Source organism: Dipodomys merriami, unplaced genomic scaffold (genome assembly GCF_024711535.1).
Source record: "Dipodomys merriami isolate MVZ:Mamm:240054 unplaced genomic scaffold, mDipMer1.0.p SCAF_6, whole genome shotgun sequence".
NCBI lineage: Eukaryota > Metazoa > Chordata > Mammalia > Rodentia > Heteromyidae > Dipodomys > Dipodomys merriami.
The window spans coordinates 25,482,152-25,502,405 of NW_027206179.1; the positions used below are offsets into that span (position 1 = coordinate 25,482,152).

At 34.8% G+C, this 20,254-nt stretch overlaps 1 protein-coding gene and 1 pseudogene across 2 annotated transcripts in view; one reads left to right on the forward strand and one right to left on the reverse strand.

Annotated features, from left to right (window-relative positions):
• Nucleotides 1–20,254, reverse strand: part of Gpc5 (glypican 5) — a 1,051,553-nt gene that overhangs the window by 23,164 nt on the left and 1,008,135 nt on the right. The window lies entirely within an intron of this gene.
• On the forward strand, nucleotides 9,705–10,113 carry LOC138813504 (elongin-C pseudogene; annotated as a pseudogene).

Sequence of the window (20,254 nt, forward strand, 5' to 3'; positions counted from 1 at the left end):
CCAAATTCACATTAAGCCCCCACATCCTTATTGGAAATGTGAAGAAAACTATCTACCATGTCTCTGGCGGGGAGACTCACTCCTTGGGTCTGTAGCATTCCTACAGTCCTCTCTGGAAGTGTCAAGACTTAAGCGCTCACCATTGTACCATGGGCCATTTCAGGGTGGTTTATATAACTTTTAAACTTGGAAGGTGAGATAATTATTCCTTTCCTAGAAAAAGAGCGTGTTTGCTTAAACTTGATGTAGCCTACACTTAGGGTTACCCAGGTGTGACACCATCTGCTGCTCACATAGCCCCTGGCTTGGCTTTTTCACATTCCTGTTTGGGGATAAGAAGGAGAAGAATGACGTTGGAACTATGATGATCTCTATGCCACTTGCTGTGCCATGAGTAGTTCTTGCCTGTCTGGTCCAGAGAGCTCTCATTTTCTGACAGATTTGTGAACAGCATCAGGTTGAATTACTACTTTGCCAGTTGGATAAATCAAAGCATGGACCTATTACCCACCTTGAAGGGATATTATAAGAATATATGTATTTGTTTATGTGAGTGTAAGTTTGTATTACTGTTAGGCTATTTATAATAAACAAAGGGTGGTCACTAGAGTACTCATTGGGAAAGAGTGAGTTGTGTAATTGGTATTGAGTTTCAGACTCAGAAATGAAAAATTGTGGACATTTGTTAAAAATAATGTAGACATACTTAATGCTATTAAGAGCTAAACTAAAAATGGCTATGGTGATAATACTTGTATTATGTACATTTTACCAGAAAAGTAGGTTTGAGGTATGATCTAATCAAATATTAATATTTCTAATGAGGCAAATTTATACAGGTGAAAATGTTTTGGTAAAATACTGAAAAATAAGATAATATTCAGGAAGTTCTTTGCTACAATTTCTGTTTACAAACTGTATGATGGGTTGACATAATCTTGGGATATATTGTATGTCATATTGTACTTGTTAAATACAGAAAATGAAGAATGTACGTGTATGTAATTTGTCAGTGATCAACTATTCGGGTGATTATCACTCCTAGGAATTCAAACACACTTAAAAAGGAAGAGATGATTAAGTTATAACATTCTGATTCCAAGGAGGTGGTAAGACAAGAACACAGCCAACTGTCTATAAAATGGAGCCAATATTTCTATTTGAAAGACATATGCAAGCTTCATTCTTTACTATTTCAGTAAACAAGCTCCATCTTTATGCAAATATTATCACAATGAATCAAATTTTACGCAGAAAAGGAAACAGTAAGTTTTCAAACTCCATGCAGTTTGGACCCATCCATTGGGATTTTGAGTAGAAATTTGAAGGACTACATAGAAAGGAAAATTACAGATAAAATATAGAAGAAAGGCAGGTATCAAGGTACAGAACTATACTCCCAGAACTCAAGAAGCAGCAGTGGGAGTATGTCAGTGTGGAAACAACCTGGATTATGACAAGATGTTGTCTTGTTGACAATTACAAAAGATATAGAAGGGTTTGTAGATAAAATGCCACACATTGGATACTCAGAACGTATTTGTGATTCACTAAAAAGATTTTTGTCTCAGAGATATATTTTAAATATAACATTCTTATATAAGCTATAAATATTGAATATAGATAAAACATTAATATATTATATAATTACTCATAACATACTACGTATTCAATATTTTATATATGTAATATATTATTTATATAACATATATGTGTTGATATATTCTATATTGTATATGTTATATATAAAATATTATATATGTTAATATATCTTGGCTGTGCTGCGTGTTGCAATTAATATGAATATTTCTCAGGACTGGTCACTTGTAGTCATACCTACAAGCATTGGATCATGAGTGTCCAAGATCCATGATAGGCTTGACTCAGTTTTATAGCACTTGCAGAATGGTTTGAGTAACTCACTATTGATCTTCCACTCTGCACATATTTTGCATTCTGATGAACAGTTTGACTTACTTTTAACATCAGTTGTGACAACCACAGTGTCAGTGTTGCCAGGAATAAGCATTGTGTTAAATTGCAAATGCTAGTTCTATGACAGCTTGAGGTCTCCTGATTCTTTAGTTATCATTTGAATTATTTTCGTATTGGATTTGTGCGTGTCTGAAGTCTTATTTTAGATATTGTGTATTTTTAGTTCTGTAATTTGAATTTTATATATACTCAAATTCTTTGAGAAAGTTTCCCATCATTTCATTTGTTTCCTACTGCTTTTCTTTATGTCCTTAGGCATGTTAATTATAGTTATTTTAAAGTACTTGTCAGACAATTTGTATATATACTTCTTGTCAGATAATTCATGTATCAGATCAACTTGTGCATATAAAGGTCCATTCTTCTTGCCTCTTAAAAACTCCTGAATTTTAGTCAGATGGCCCCGTCTTTCCATGTGTCTAATAATACTTGAATGAGTATGAAAGTTACAGAGAATCCTTTTGACTTTCTTTTTCGACACTGCAGTCTCTCCATCCATGTGCGACAGTGGTGGTAAATCACTGTCAACAATGAAGATTGAGGTTGAATTGAGCCAGGATTGTGACCTTGTGCAGCAGTGTCAGATTATATTACTTCCGGTTGATTCAGGTACTTCTGAATTTCCACTGAGAGCTTGGTGTATTATCCATACTTCCTCCTTCTGACAGTTTCCCATTCGGATGTTCGTCTCTGGAGTCCACCGAAGGGGATGCACTACTTTTCGGTAGCTTTCTTCTTAAGTTTTAAAAACTGTCTCGACCTTGCATAGCTTTATAACTCATCCAGTATCTTGGGAGAAAATTTGTAATTGGAGTTTCTCTTCTCTCAGGGATAGAACTGTGAGTACAAAACTCAAGAGTTATCAGTCAGCCTTTTGACCAGCTGGTAAACATCTCTGTGAGCAAAGGCAGGTGAAAGCCCATAAATAAATCAAATCATCCTCTCAACATCTTCCCCACTCTCAAATCCAGTTACGGGTGTCTCAGCACCTTTCTTCTGTCTTCTAAAAGACTATTTGAGATTGTTAATTTGATTTCTACTTCTTTTCCTGGGAGCGTGTGGTCTATTACTTACAGCTCCATTCCCCCAGGGAAGAAGATCTAGCTCTCAGAATTCTTCTACATATGTAATTTTGTTTGGTTAGATCTTGCAGTACATTTCCTTGGTCTCAGTAATCTGCACATGCTATTCAAGCATCTTTGAACTTCCATTAAAGCAAACATAAATTTGACAGTAGGCTGATTATTTATCTACCATCAGTAGTTTTATCTTTTCAACAGGATTTTCTTTTTATCTTAGCTACCAAGGCCTTTGTAACTGTGTCTAAATATATGAATATTTTTCCTCATCAATTTTGTTCTTAGAATTTGATAAGCTCTAGGGAAATTTTCTTCTATATTTAATTCATTAGGTTTAATCAGTGCCTTTTAAGGCACTAGGTGTTTCTGGACTTTGTATTATTTACATAATAGATTTTTTGTATCTTATTCCAGATTACTTATATATGATCATTTCTTCCTGTTTATATTGGCTTTGATCTAGTTCTTCCATCGAGCATGTGTGAGGCCCTTATACAGATATCTACAAAGATTATCTGTTTTATATAAATATACCTAAATATTAAGTTGGAATACATATCATAGTAAAATGATTGTCTTTTTAATGTTCATTATTAAATTTATTTTATTTTATTTTTATAGTGGTACAGAGGAGTTTGAATTCAGCACGTCAGTTTGTGGGCACAATGTAAACTTGGTTGATGTCACACCATCCATCATTTTCCCTCACCTATTTCAACCCCATCCACCCTCTCAAATTACCTACTTCCATTTCCCATATGTAGTACGACCATATTCACCCTATAAATGTTTATTGTACTCTTGAACCTCTTTAAATTATTATATTCAGAATACTTTCTGAGAGAAGAGGTGCCCAGACAATATCGAGGGAGCAAATATCCCCAAATGGCCAACTGAACATACAGTAAACCTACTATAACCCAAAGTATATGGGCTTGTCATAAACACATAGATAAATGGTACAAAATAGATATACCAGAAATGCCCATATTTTACAATAACTTATTACGTATGAAATCTATTTTAGACTGGTTAGAATAAGATAGATATTTTAATGACTGGTTATGAAGCAATTGGCAATCCATCTGCATGAAAATAAATTTGGAGTCCAGACTTGCACACTATTTAGAAACAACTTCCAGATGGAATAAAAACTTACATAAAAAATAAGCAATAACAATCCTGAAAGAAAATCTTGGAGGGTACATGCAAAATCTAAAGATAAGGACACTATTGAATAAAACTAGGACTCAGTAGCTGTTAAAGAAAAGATATTCTATTTGAGAATAGAGAAATTAAAATCTCTTAGTTAACAAGTAACATCATGGAAAATTCACAGGCTGAAGGAATTTTGGAAAATATTTCAGTGTTTAGAAAAGATACAAAATAAAAATGACTCCTGTAAGTGACAAAAACCAGACAAGTGATCCAATAGAAAAAATGATGAGTGAATATAGATAGTTGATGTGGGAACACATTCAGATGTATAACAAATGCTCAAATGCTTTCATATTTAGGGAAATAAAAATTATAATGAAGTATTACCAAAAAGATTTGTTTAAAAATTAAAAACATACACACACACACACACACACACACACACACACACACACACACACACACACACACATATATATCTATATCTATTGGTGTTGGGGATTTAGGCCAGAGAGATGTTACTTTGGTAATTTCTGGTTAAGGCACAAATTGGTAAGAGATTATGGTATAATTACATAAGAAAATATTAGTCTGCCACTATAATAAATAAGAGGCAACAAGTTTAGTTTGAAGAGATGTCTTCAGGTTGTTGACTGAAAAACATAAGATACATAAAAATGTGTTCATGTCTCTATTTCATGAGGTTAGAAAAGAATATGAAGTATTCTATCTCAATGGAGGCAAGAAATAAAATAAGAAAGAAGTATTACCCAAGTGAAAAAGAAATAGTAAAATTACAATGTAACAACATTCACTATATATGGGTCAATATAAAATCTTAATATATGAATGTTCATTAAAATATGTAAAAGTAAGAATCTAGGTTTTGAAATAAGTTACTCATATGACACGATCTAAATTTAGTTCTAGGTACAATAATAAAGACAGGTTGTATATCATGAGCTACTTGTGATGTTACCATGATAAGCAAAACTTTGAATGCCCAGTTCCAGTGATTATTAAGATGCTTTAAGATGTATTAGAAATTTGTCTCTGCAGGTAAGAAATAGATAAGTCAATTTCTTCCTTCATTCTCTTACTTATGATTCATCAGTGTATTTGAGTTAAAAATTTGGCCATGGAGGATGCACCCTGCATTTGTTCTGAATGGTAAGTTAATTGTTTTTTGGCCAGTTAATTGTTTTTAGCCAGCTTTAGAATATGACCCATTGTTTGCAGTATATATCTGCAGTGCAGTCTAGGTCACTTCCCAAATGACAGCTATAAAATACGCACGAATTTTCTTATTATACATTTCCTCTAAAATATATGTCAGTTTTCTTTTTTTGTAATTTGCAATTTGGGATGTCTCAGCGCAATACTGTATGTGGGAGCATGGACAATAGATGTTCAGAAAAGCTGTTTTCTATTGATCTCTGCTACACTCTGTCACCATGTGTGGCAATCTATTAGGAATGGCATTGATTTTCTGAAACTTGTATTGAACTTTCCTTGGCCTTTGACTCTGTGGGATAGTAGTTGATTATAGACTCACTTTATGACTTCTATCTAGGTACATGTTACTGATGCTTGTGAATATCTTTTTTTCCTTAATATGGCTATGGCTTGTTTCTGCAGGGTCTGCAGAAACACTTTTAATGAATCACATCACAATACCCAGTGGGATGAAAGTCATGTAAATTGCCACTGGACAACATGTTTGGGTCAAAGTATTTGAATTGTTTCCTCTCATTGAAATAGAGAATGAAAAAGAAACGAGTAAATGAGATAGTACATTTTCACGAACCAACAGTTGTCTTACTACTTTTCACTGATTAATTGCCAGAAACTGAAACCTTCCTGTCCTACCTCTCCAATAAAATCAGTCTTGGCAATTTTTATTTGTCTCTTAACTATAATCCAGCTCTCCAATAATCCTACACCTGTTCCTCTCATCCAGACCTTTCTTTGTGCTTTCCTGACTTCTGAGCTGAATGTACTAAAATGTAAATCAGATTATATTCTTGCTACTTATCATGCTTCAATGATGTCTAGTCATCTCTGCATGTTAAAACTCACGGTGTGCACTACTTCCTGCCCCTTTTATTATCTTTCAGTAGTTGAACAATAGAGTTGCCATTTAACAAAGCAGTTTATGAATACAATGTGTTTTTCTCAGTGTCACCCCTTTCGACATTCTCACTCCTCTTTCCCCTACTCACCCCTCACTCCCTCTTCTTAACAGCATTCTCTCCACTTCCTGGAACGGATTCTCCTGCCTTCCTACAGGTGCACCATCAAGTCCATTGTATGATATCTTTTGTATTTGGATTTCCTCATTATCTCTTTTCTTTACCTACCGGTGAGGCTGTCTCTGATCTCCCTCAGCTAGTTTAACATTTCTGCAAACATATCCCACAATATTAAGCACGCTGTAGTTTAAAATGTGAATAATGTCTGCAACAGTCTAAACACTTTGTGTCAAGATACGCAAGAAAAAGTGTGTTTTCTGGTTTTTTTTTTTTTTTGGGCATGGGTTAGCCCATTGTATGTAGAATAAAGAAAAATATTTTGCTTTCTAGGAACAAATGAATGAATGGCTGAGAGATGAAGACAAAGTATATTATATATTTATGTAGATTTTCTAAAGCCAAATGTAAAGCAGAGCAGACTGAGCCACATGTGTGTGGCTCCCAATGTTTTTTTAAATAACTTTTTTATTGTGAAAATACTGTACAGAGGGGTTACAGTTACATGAACAAGGTAATGAGTACGTTTCTTACCCAGCGTTGCCTCCTCCTTTGTTTTCCCCCTACCATTCCTTCCCTCCCACCTCCTCAACTACACCCCCCCACCCAACCCCCCGCACCCCATCCTAAATTGAAAAGTTCGTTTTTCAACATAGTGCCTGGTACATCTCATTGTTGATCACAATGTTTTTGACTCTTAATAATTAATTATTCTTGAAGTCCATTTAGTTTTAATACTTCATATTTCATTCCATTTCCAGAGAGGTTAAACTTGTTCTATTACATCAGTCAGGAGCAGTTTTTGAGCAATTTGGTGTGGATTTGGTCACAGTTTCAGAAAAGTTATTCTGAATTAATTGGTTTGCTTTTCCTTATATAAGTGTGTGAATTAGTCACTAGTCAGTGGTCTAGTTCCATGTTTCTGTTGGTGTAAGATCAAATTTGAGTATCTATCTGCTGTCCCTCAAAGATTACAGGTTTTAAGGAAATTTTCTGTATTAGGTTCAGGCTTCACTTTAATATTTTGTTTGCCTCTACCTCATTTTTTATTTTTAATAACATTTTTATTGTGAAAATACTGTACAGTGGGGTTACAATCACATGAGCAAGGTAATGAGTACATTTCTTATCAAACATTGTAGCCTCCTCCTTTGTTTTTCCCCTACCATCCCTTCCCTCCCATCTCCACAACTACATTCTCCCCCTCACCCCCCTCCCTGCCTAAATTGTGAAGTTCATTTATCAACATAGCGTCTTGTACATCTCATTGTTGCAATGGGCCAACCTGTATTCCTATTTAAACAATTTGTTTTTTCCCTTCTGCTCCCCAAATTATACCAACATCAAATAGAGTAAAAACAAGGGTTATATTGTGGGGGGAGAGGCATACAAAGTAACAACAACAAAAAAGTTTTTTTCTCTCTTGCTATTGTTTCTAATGTATTTATAAGGGGCCTCTACCTCATTTTGAACTAGTGAGTCATATCATGCTGTGTTATTGGTGCTTTGGGAAGTCACCTTGAATCTTCCAAGGTATTGAAAGTTTGTAGTGAGGTGGATGAATAGTAAAGGAGCCAGGAGCTAGCAAGAGAGGCAGGGAAAGGTGAAAATATATAAAATCTCTTAACTGTGGTGAGGGAATAAACTTTAAGGTAAAAAAAATAAACTGAAAGTTCAAATGGCTGGCTAAGATTGTAGTTAGATATGTCTGTGGATGTTTTTAATCATACGGAATCAATAAATTCCTTATTTTCCTAAGTGAGTTTTGTTGACTTTTATGTTATTTGTAATTCAAGGTTTCAGGCTCTGTTGATCTTCATCTCTATGGTTCTATGACTTCCATACAAAGACTGCTAATGAAGTTAATCATTTAATAAGCATCTAAAAATTTCCATCTTATCTTGAATGCAAAGATAAATAAGAAGAGGATTCTGAGCTCATAATGTTTACAGTTCAAAACTGAGAGCAACACAGCAGTAAAATATTATGGAACAAAAAAGGCCAATTTGAATTAGATTTGTTGGAATAAATACTCCCAAAATGATACATTTTAAAAGCAAAAAAATCTTAAAAAAACCCAGACGATTTATGATAGTTAAAATATGTTGCTTTAAGTGCAAGAATTCTTTAGCATTATTAAAATCTACTGCACACCTAACACACAGGAACAAGCATTTGAGTTTTTATTATTTTACTGATTTAAGCCAAACCTAGCCATGAATACGACTTTGTATAATTTTCTCACTGCAATCATTTCCTGGTGTTATTTGCTAACATGAAATCTTTGTGAAAGTAAGCTTTCACTAACGGAATGAGGCTTACATCAAGTTCTGAACCAAAAGCAAACAACTCACTGTTCTCAGAACATTTTCTTTGGATTTGTAATCAAACAGATCTGCATGGAAACAGCCAACTACCAGAAACAGAAAACTCTTATTTAAAAATAAAAGGTAGTTTTTCTTCCTCCAAGTTAAATATGCTTTACTTTTCTTTTTGACAGAACTCTTTTTCAACTGACCCTAAAACACATGAACTGTATTTAAAAGTGATTTGCTTTTGATACTTGGGGAAATCAAGCATCTAATTATTCTATAGTTTTATGAATTAAGGAATATCTGTATATATAATTCTTTTCTTCATTTAATAATGTTCCCAAAACAACTAAAAAGAAATTATCTTTTTTTGTTTTTGTTTTATTTTTCTGGCTGGTTGTGGGGCCTGAACTCTGGGTCTGGGTGCTGCCCCTCAGTTCTTCAACTCAAGATGAGCACTTTACCACTTGAGCCACAGCACCACTTCCAGTTTTTTTCTGCTTATGTGGTGCTGAGGAATTGAACCCAAGGCCTCATGTATACAAGGCAAGCACTCTACCACTGAGCCACCTTCCCAGCCCAAAAGAAATTATCTTAAAACACTGATGTAATTATCAGTAGATAAAACCCATTTGTGGTGATTTTAAAAAGTATTAAAATGCTTGAGGGGCTGGGAAGGTGGCTCAGTGGTAGAGTGCTTGCCTTGCATGCCTGAGGCCCTGGGTTTGATTCCTCAGCACCACATACACAGAAAAAGCCATAAGTGGTGCTGTGGAACAAGTGGTAGAACGCTAGCCTTGAGCTGAAGAGCTGAAGGACAGCGCCCAGGCCCAGAGTTCAGGCCCCATGACTTCAAGAATTTGGGCCCGGTAGAAGGGGCTGTGGCGGTACACCGGGGAAGATTGCTGCTGCGGTGGCTGCATTAGCGGCGGTATTCACAAGAAACTACTGAAGTTCCTGTGGAACCAAAGTAAAATTGTATAAGAACATAATGGATGGAGAGGAGAAAACCTATGGTGGCTGTGAAGGCCCTGATGCCATGTATGTCAAGTTAATATCTTCTGATGGTCATGAATTTATTGTAAAAAGAGAGCATGCACTAACATCGGGAACAATAAAAGCCATGTTGAGTGGCCCGGGTCACTTTGCTGAGAAGGAAACCAATGAGGTCAATTTGAGAGAGATCCCTTCACATGTGCTATCTAAAAAGTATGCATGTATTTTACCTACACTGACAGCTCCATAGAGATTCCTGAATTTCGAATTGCACCTGAAATTGCACTGGCACTGCTGATGGCTGCGAACTTCCTAGATTGTTAAATAAAATAAATTATAACAAACTGTTAATTTTTTCTGTATTTAATACCTGTAGTTCAGTTAGTAATTTTTTCACTTAGCATGTTGCCTGTATGCAATTGAACTATAAAGTTAATTGCAAAGCAGATTATCTTCTGTTCTTTTGCATAGCAATCAGAGCTGAAATTTGCTTGCTATATTGACAGGTTAAGGACATTTTCACAAACTAAGAAATAAACAAATAAAGACAATTCATAGATCATTTTGTTTATCCTTTGGATGTGACTTTTAAAATAGAACAATTATATAAATACTGAAATGTAGGCATAAATGAACATGTCCTACCGATAAATAATGGGGCTAAGTATTTTTATGTTTTTAGTGTTTTTTAAAGTATTTTGATCTTACAGCTGCTTCTTCTAACATTACTAGAATTATGCAAATAATTACATGAAAAGCTTGTTTATAAGTTAGCCAAATCATTGATTTTTATAACTCAAAGGATTAAGAGTTGAAATTTCTTATGTTTTTTTTGATAAACTGCAGTATTGTTTTAAAAAAAAACAAAAAAGCTTGATAACACTGAAGATAATCTAACTTTAAAACATGGTGTTTTGAAATAAATTTAAGTGTGCACTTGGATTTCAGAATGTATTTTATTCTCTGAATACGAGGAAAAAATTATTTAAAACCAATACAGGGCATCTTGTGTATTGTATGTTTTAAGATACTCTATTCACAAACTTCTCCAACCGCGGGATCACTACTGGTCCAGAACATGATTTGATGTGGGAACTTCTGACTGATAATAATGTGAATCAAGCTCTAAAATCTATCAGGAAAACAAGTATGGAATAAGTATCATGAAATGGATTTTATTGGCTCCAAGGTTATTTATCAAACACTTCCAGTACATCCTAATTAAATCTTTCCTTCCTTCCTTCCTTCCTTCCTTCCTTCCTTCCTTCCTTCCTTCCTTCCTTCCTTTCTTTCTTTCTTTCTTTCTTTCTTTCTTTCTTTCTTTCTTTCTTTCTTTCCTTTCTCTGTCTGTGTCTCTCCTTCCTTCCTTCCTTCCTTCCTTCTCTTTCTTCTTTCTTTCATCTTTCATCTTTCTTTTTCTTTCTCTTTTTCTCTCTCTATCTCCCCTTCCTTCCTTCCTTCCTTCCTCCCTCCCTCCCTTCCTTCCTTCCTTCCTTCCTTCCATCCTTCCTTCCTTCCTTCCTTCCTTCCTTCCTTCTTTCTTTCTTTATTTCTTTCTTTCTTGTTGTTGGCTTGTGAAGGCAAATCTTAACCTATAAACAAAAAATGGAAAAAAAGGATGTGGAAAATGATTAATCTGGTTTTGGACATAAAATAGGAATTATGGCCTGGCCAAGCACATCTAGCCAAGCACACTCTATTCATCCTGTATGGAGGGGTAGTTACACAGCCATTTACCAACAGTTGCTCTTCTGGCTCTCAGGTCATGAGAGTGCCTGCATTTTCTTGTCTTGATTTTGGTATTGGTCTTAATACCTTCGAACACTTGGACTACTTGCATCCTTGATATCTTGGATTGAGTCAACAATGTAACTCATATTAAAAGCAGGACTTCAAAATACCTTTATCATTTTGAAACTTTATTTTACAGCAATGTTTTCTACTACAAGTACTGAAATTTTCAAAAAGGAAAACAACCCTCCCATATTGCTTATGGGACCTTTTCTGTATGTCCTTTTAATAGTTTTCCTTCAATATTCTTCTTATCTAAAAATATAAGATAATATAAAATAAATATAGAAACCAGAAATTTGGTCCCAACATGAGACATAGAAGGGTTATTAGAACCCAAGGCTGCGTAGTATTGTATGCAGAACTTTTTGTATCTCAATACATTTTTTTTGTTTGAATCAATTCTTTAAAGGCATTTAGTCCTAGAGATACCAATGGACAAAATCATCATAACATTATGTTTTTTCCTACTGAAAATTATATTCTGTTTTGATTAATGGAAGATAAAACCTGAAGAGGTTGTCATACGCATTTATTTCTGCAGAACTATGCTCTGGTTGAAACAAAATACAGTAATGAACTTGAGATTTTTACCATGTCTAAATTCCACAAGAAGTATACAAATGCATAATTATTTCTATAGTTAATCATTTTATGAAAAAGTATAAGTCTGATTCTGAAATAATACATTGTATTATCTGTGTGATTTTAATTCCATCAGTTGTCTTAGCACTGTGAACTCATTCTCCAAAATTATTCTTCATTTCCTATTCAGCATTGGCACAAAGAAACAAAAAAAAAAACACAACTCCTCAACCCCCCCCCCAAAATTGTCTCTGGCAATATAATGATTTTCTTTCAGTCTTTTGGACATAGGTTCTAGAGTACATACGAACATTTGCAGTCTCTTTTAGTTAGCACTAAGCCCTTCACTTAGATATGGTTTGCATCTCCTTCTAAATTCAACTACATTGGGAGGTGGCCTTTCAGAGTACATCTGCCATGATGGATGCTTCTTACTGTTGTATTTTAATTTAAAGCTACGCTTGTAAATTTCCGGTGGACTTTCAGCATGGAAGACAGTGCTCATTTATCCAAAGTGGCAGCCAGAGCTGGAGGACCCTTCTAGAATGTTTGAGTTGAGCTGTTTTCCTAGGCAAGTGGTCATACTCCACCAAAAAGAGTGACAAGATGAAAGGCCCATGGGATCCCGAGTGGCATTTAAATGATTCACAGCTGTGCTGGATTCTCTCACATGCTTCTGAGTGTTTGGTGGAGTTTATTTCACATCAAACATACAATGAGAAAGTGTAAAAAATTAGTCAGGCAGACAGATGTTTCACACACAGTTTGGGCAAACATGTCAACATAGGGCGAAACATCTGGAGGTCGCAAGGATTGTAGAACTGACACCATGAAAGAAGACATTGGTATGAATGGCTAATTTAAAATCCCCAAATGAAAACAAAGATATGTTTAACACTAAAGGGGTCACAAGTTTCAAGTATCTCTGTATTTATGCAATACAGGGTGGAATGTTTCAATCCCATTGCCTTGCAGATGTAAATGAGACAGAAGCCATTTTGTTATTTTTGTCTGTTAACTAACCTCTCTTCTGAAGCTCCGGCCGCTGGTTTGGCAATAGAGAGAGATGGGTCAGAGGCTTCATATTTAACTTCAACAGCCTTGTTTGGGGGTGGCCAGTTTGTTTTGGGTAAGAATGTTTAGTCTTCATGATGAGTGTACTCCTTGCTTTGGTCCTTAGGATTTGAAGGTAACATTGGAGGTAACATTGTATGTAGCTGATGAGCCCTGAGATAACAGGAGGATCAATGCCCTCAGATGTGGTATTCTGCATTTACTGCCAAGCCTTCTGTATGGGCATGGTTAGTGGAACTTGGATTTTCATGTCCCCCTTCCCTCTCTTTGTGTTTGGGTTGTGTTTTATCCCGTAGTTTACCTCCCTTTAACCTCACGTCCAATTCTATCTCTCATGCCCTCCAGTCCTGAAGGTCACTCTATGGCTTTTGAAATACTGTAGAGTTTATTGATAATTCCAGATAGGGCTGTTAGCAGTTTTTACTTCTAACCTCCATTGTCAAGGAGCAAAGCACAGTTAGGAAAAGGGAAAAGACTATGACTACTGCCTCAGCAGGAAGCCAGACAGGAACAGATGAACAACACAACCTCTTCCAAGAGTCTCAGGTTTCAAGTGGAGCCATAATTCTCAACTCATTCGTTAACTAATGTGTCTCCTTCTCAGTCTTGCAAGTCAAATTTCAAAACTTGAATACATGCCTGTCTTTATGTCTCCTCATTTACTATTTTTTGATGTTGGAAAGTTGTGAGCCTTTCTTCTAGATTATGGGTCACTTCTACCAATCGCCTGACTAGTGCTACTGATAATTTTGATACACTGGAAAGCATGTTGAATCTAAAGCATCCAGTGTTAGCCACTGAGATGTTAATGGTAGCTACAAATATATATATATATATATATATATATATATATATATATATACACACACACATATATATAATTTTTAAACTTCTCTCAATGGTGATAGCTTGACAAACTACGGTCCAGAGATAAAAATCCCTCCCCAATGGTGGGAACTAAATGTCATAAGACTTCTCTTAGATTCATCTGTATGACAGACCCCCATAGATTGTTTTCTATCCCTGTCAGACTCCTCTTACATGTTCTGAGATACATGAGACCCGAGTTTCAATGGGCCCCAAAGACTTGTGCTCACATGGAAAGCTCCACTTTCTAAATAACTTTTCAAACTTTGGAGGGAAATATGAAATAATTTTATGACATAACAACTAAAGATTTGCTCTAGCAAGTTAACTTGAACATGTTAATAGAAAGCTAACAAGCAAAAGATATTTGAAATACATAAAACTAATGAGAATTGGGATCCTGATAAAATCTCTCATAAAACAAACAATAAAAACTGGGCAAACCTACTGTTAAAATGGCCAAAAACATGAAAAGTTAGTAGAAGAGAAAACTCAAGGACATAAAATAAGCAAATAAAATGTGTGTAAAGTCACTAGTCACATGAAAAATATAACATATAGGCGAGGTATATGTTACCTTAGTTATGCTGGTAAAAGTTAAATTGTAGGTAGAAATGTTGGAATATAGAAACCTCATATTTGGACAGTCAAATTCAGTGTACATGTATACAATGACTCACAGATTCCATACTTTGTCCCTTGGGATAGGTCATAAATGGATACTCAGAATGTACAACAATATTTATTAGTTTTTTTGCAATTAAACAAATTGCTCTTCCTTTTATCACTTCAAGCAATGGAGTCTGATGGCTCTATTTTATTTTGTTCTGAAGTTCAGGTTTGTCTTAGTTGGATTATATACTTCAGCTATAATTTAGATGTTGAATAGACCTGTGGTCTTACCCAAAACTCAGGGTGTTTTACTGAGCATATGGGGTTTATCAACCTGAAGTGAGGGTCATAGAGGTGAACTCTAAAATATTTTATTTAGGAATAGGAAGGCATTTTCATGCAACATACATGTGGTATTGTGGACATTGATGCATTTGAGGAGGCTGGGGAAAAAGGAAACTTTGCTCATTGGAAAAGTGGTAATTATTCTCTTGTAATACCAAATATTTCTGGGGAGGTATGGTACAAAAGTTAGCTAGAATTCTGAGGATCTTATTTTTTTCTTGGTATCTTTTCATCATTTTAATCAGTCGTGGGGCTTGAACAATGGACCTGGGTGCTGTCCCTGAGCTCTTCAGCTCAAGGCTAGCGGTCTATCACTTGACCCACAGAACCACCTCCCAATTCTGAAGGTTTTAGTAAATTCTCATAATTAATGTTGTCAAACTACATATTCTAGAGAGCTATTCTTCCATGGTTCCTAGTTCCCTTGGTTTGGGTTTGATACAAGTGACTCCATTTTGTTACTGATGACTTTCACAGGCTGATGGAAAAATTCACCTCCTCATTGCAACAGTGCTCACGACAGGGTGATCTTTCAAAGACAGGAGAGGACTTGATCTGTAGAAAAAGCATTCATCTTAGAGTCACTCATCTGAAACACCAGCATGAGTAACTCAAAACTCATTTACCATAGACCTTAATTCTAGACCAGTTACTGTTGCATATTGTATATGTAAACTCTTCCTATTTTGCTGAGTAATGTGACCAAATAAGATGAATGGACATCCCATGTTGTTTATATATCTTGCTATATTTGAGTAAGAGAAATTGTAAACAGGTAGAGGTCACTGAGAGTCATTTTGGGATTTTTCTCTCCACATAAATATGCTCACTGGAGTCTTGCTTACTATGGCAAAACATTTGGGAGTCCTTTCAACAGGGAACATGGGGGAATGAATGGATAAGAAACAATGACAAGAAAAGACATCCCAGAAAAATATACTGTTCTGGGAGTTGATGAGATTAATATACTCAAAACATCAGGCAAAGAATAAAAATATAGCAATTAATAAGAAAGGCATGGAATAGTAGGTGTCTGTAGAATAACAGACTACTCGTTTTTAGTAAAGTACATGTATAAATTAAGATGACATAGATTTTTACAAGCGGATCTGAACAATGAAAAAAGACTAGAATAAAAGCAATATGCTTAAATAAATTATATCAAAATGATTGGTAAAAGATTTTTACATTATTCAGCATGCATTTGACATATATATTATTTTGTTAAACTTACACATGATACTGTGAAAAATATAATTCTGTAACACAGCTTTCATAGTAGTGATATACATCTAATTAAACTGTGGTTATGTTGTTACTTTAGTATTTTATGAAAATACCACCCAGAAGTAATGAAAGTGGCTACAGGGATGCCATCCTGTGTATTGTGTTAACAATATTAACATTCAAAAGTTTGTTATCCCTTCCATTTTTCCTTTAATATTTATGTACTTTTTACATGTCAGCTACAGATATCTCCTATTATGATAGCGATATCTATAGATTATATTAAAGAATTTCATGGAATTGTTGGGAAGCAGTAAATACACAGAAGAAGCTGAGCTATTTTGATCCTTTCATGGCCTAGTTTTTTACACTATGGTCATCTCTCAGGATCCTAGCGGCTTTCATGGGCTACAGCTCTTGGTCAGCTTACAATTGAGAAGGAAAATACTTGTACTATGTACTGTACGGTAGTATATTTTCTAGGTTTGATGCATTCCATGTATTCACTCTTCTGGTGTTACTGAGGTTTAAATTCAGGATCTTATGCTTGTGAGGCAGGGACTCTACTACTTAAATCATACCAAAAAGCCATTATTTAAAGAGTTGTTGCTTTTAGTTACTTAGTAGATAGAATCATACATTGCTTTAAACCAGAGTTGACCTGAACTTTTGCATCCTGAATATTTGGGATTACAGATGTCCACCACTACATAAAGCCATATTCAAGTCCTCTCTCTCTCTCTCTCTCTCTCTCTCTCTCTCTCTCTCTCTCTCTCTCTCTCTCTCTCTCTCTCTCTCTCTCTCTCTCTCTTTCTCTCTCTCTGTGTTATTGATGATCAAATATCTAGGAGGTTGTAATTGCACTTTGCCACTGAGCTACATCCCAGCCTTTCAATGTATTTTTGACTTTCCCATGTATCTTTGTTGACTTTAGTATCTAGAACACATGACATTTTAGGTATCTTTAAATTTTTGGTGTCTAAAATTTCAGTGCAAATTTATATGCTGCACAAATTTTGGAATATCCTGCTTTCTAATTCTTTCACTCTTAATGCCTTGTGGGTTCAACAGGAGCCTCAGAAAGGAATGGAGTTCAGGTAGTGATACAGCTGGTGAAGGGACTTCCCAGGAATAAGGCTTATGCATGTTTGGTCTGGGATGACAGAGATTAAAAGAATCTCAAATTCCCTCTCCAGGAGACATTTTAGCTCTCCAAGTAGAAGCTAAATTATGCAGTCTATCTGACTTGCATTAATAGAGTTACAAGACAAAAATTTTAAGATGTATACCTTTACCTTGGACTAGAACTGAGTGAAAAACTTCCCAACACTAAAAGTTTTGAAAAATGTCATTACTTTTTTCTGTGCCATGTCCTACAAAATGCATTGAAATATATGACATATTAATCAAAGATTTACTTTCCTTCCAGATGAATGTCATTACAGTTTGCTTATGTCAAGGGACAGTCTTCTTTGTTTCTGAAGTGTTTTACACAGTATAATACTATGAGATAAGATTTTTTAAATTTTTTATTGTGAAAATACTGTACAGAGGGGTTACAATTACATGGGCAAGATAATGAGTACATTTCTTATCAAGCATTGTAGCCTCCTCCTTTGTTTCCCCTTCCCATCCCTTCCCATCCTCCCCCCCCCCCAATCTTGAGATAAGATTTTTATTGTTGTTGTTCTAAAGATGCTTGTTTAAACCAAGACACTGATTTAAACTTACAGTGTGCCCTTTACTTTAAATACTAATATAAGTATTAGGGAGAAAAATTCTGTAATCTACTCTTTTTCTTTCCTACTTTCTCCTCCCTTGTTTTTGTCCATTTAACATAGTGTTTGAGCATCTGTATGTTTCTAAGCATTATGAATCAGTCTTACAATAAGAAGCTCCCATTCTCAAATGCCATGCCAGTGTACCTCAAGCCAATTGAAAGCAAGCAAGGGAAGAACATTTCTTCAGGGAGCTAGGAAATGGAAGAGATGATTGAGGGCGAGAATTAATAGGCAATGCTGAGTTAATAGACCTCCTCAGAGCTGAAGTTTGAAAGGAAGAAAGGACAAGTATAGCAATATCTGTCAGGTTTTATGGAAAGTAAGTCTTAGAGAAGGGTATGTTTGCATTACAGAGAGGAGGACCACCAGAAAGTGTGAAATGATCAGAAGAAGACAAGATGAAATCTGGGAGGAAATTATAAGATCTGGGACTAAAGAATGAACTTTTATAATATGTAATTTAATCATTTTAATTTCAACCAGATTTAATGGAAATTAAAAAAAAAGTCATCTTCTTGCTGGGTGCCAGGAACTTGCCTCTATAATTCTAACTATTCAGGGAGGAGGCTAAGTTCCAGAGGATTGTAGTTGGAAGCTAGCCTGGGCAAGAATGTCTGTGAGATTTCATCTTCAAAAATAACTAAAAGCCAAGGTGGAAGTATGATACAAATGGTAGAGCATCATCAGCTCAGAGAGCAAGCCAGCCAAATCTTGGTGAGATCCTGAGTTCATGCTCTAGTATTTGCTAAGAAACAAAAACAAACAAGCAAAAAGTCCAGCTGACTCTGATGAGAAGATAGGGCGAGAGCAACTTCAGTGGTAAAGTAGGACGGTAAGGCCAGGTAAAAATACAAAGAGAAGAACAAAGACAGGTAGGTCTAATGAGTTTGAAACTGAATTGGTATTAAAACCAATGGTGTTTCAACGTAAAGAAATATAAAAGAGAAATAAACTGCAGAACTTTACTAAAGTAATGTCTTAATAGAATGACAATGTACAAAATTTAGAATTTTTTTCTCACATAGATTTATCTCTAATACATTGTGCTATTGCTGCCATTATAGTTTCAGCAGAATTATTTGAATATCTATTCTTGATTTGTTATTATTTGTATATTGTATTATTTATCATTTATTACTTTCAATTACAAGACTAGCTAAGCACAGTTTATTATAATTTCAAAATTGACATTTTTGGCATGGCCCACCTACTTTAATATAATTTGGTATATTAATTTCTTGTTAGTTGATTACCAATACTAAAAGGCAATAAATGAACACAGTAATCTATAATTTTAAATCCTTTAGGCAACATTTCTTTCTTTGTTCAGTAAAGCTTTAACAGAGATTTCTAGGCATTCTGTACTTATTAAACACAGTAATGGCTTAGTTGTTGAATGTAAGTAATTACACCAATATGTTGTATTTGTATGGTTCTTTATATTTTCTCATGTTGTTTCACTTACATTACATCATCTGAGAGAAAGTAGAAATTTATATGATTACTGACATTTAGAAAGACTGCCTTATTTATACAGCTGTGATAGGGAATGCTTCTTATTCCCCAACTTTCAGAGGAATATTTCAATTCTTTTTTTCTCAATTTAACAGGCAGAAACAGTTTTGAAATGACAGCTTAATTTGAAAAGGGAAAGACATGTAGTTGGTTGTCCTTTCTGTCCTTTTTGTATATATTATATTCTTCAACCTTTTAGTGACAAAACACTAAAAGGTCTGGCTAGTATCTTCTGTAATATTTTTATGACTTATATTTTATACTTTCTCAGATTAAATATATAAATAAAATCTAAAGACCTAGTTATTTAATAAGAACCTAGTTTCCTCTTATACATTCATTTTTAATAGAACAATTCATCATCTGCATATTTATAGTTGACACTATGATAGGATCCCAAATATAATCCCAAAGACCTTTGTATTGCTTTTGAAATTTCTACTTCCATAAGATGCATCTGCTTCTTTTTAAGACATTTAAGGGCAATTGAGCTTTTAAGTATTAATCTACTCCTTCTTTAGCAGTAAAATTAAAGATATTTGATATAAGTAAATGACATAATCACTGTGGGGAAAAGCAAAAGGCTTCTTTGTAATCCCCATTTCACTCTGTTCTCTCTACTATACAATTCTATGAGACACATCTGTAAAATTATTTTGCATTGTTCT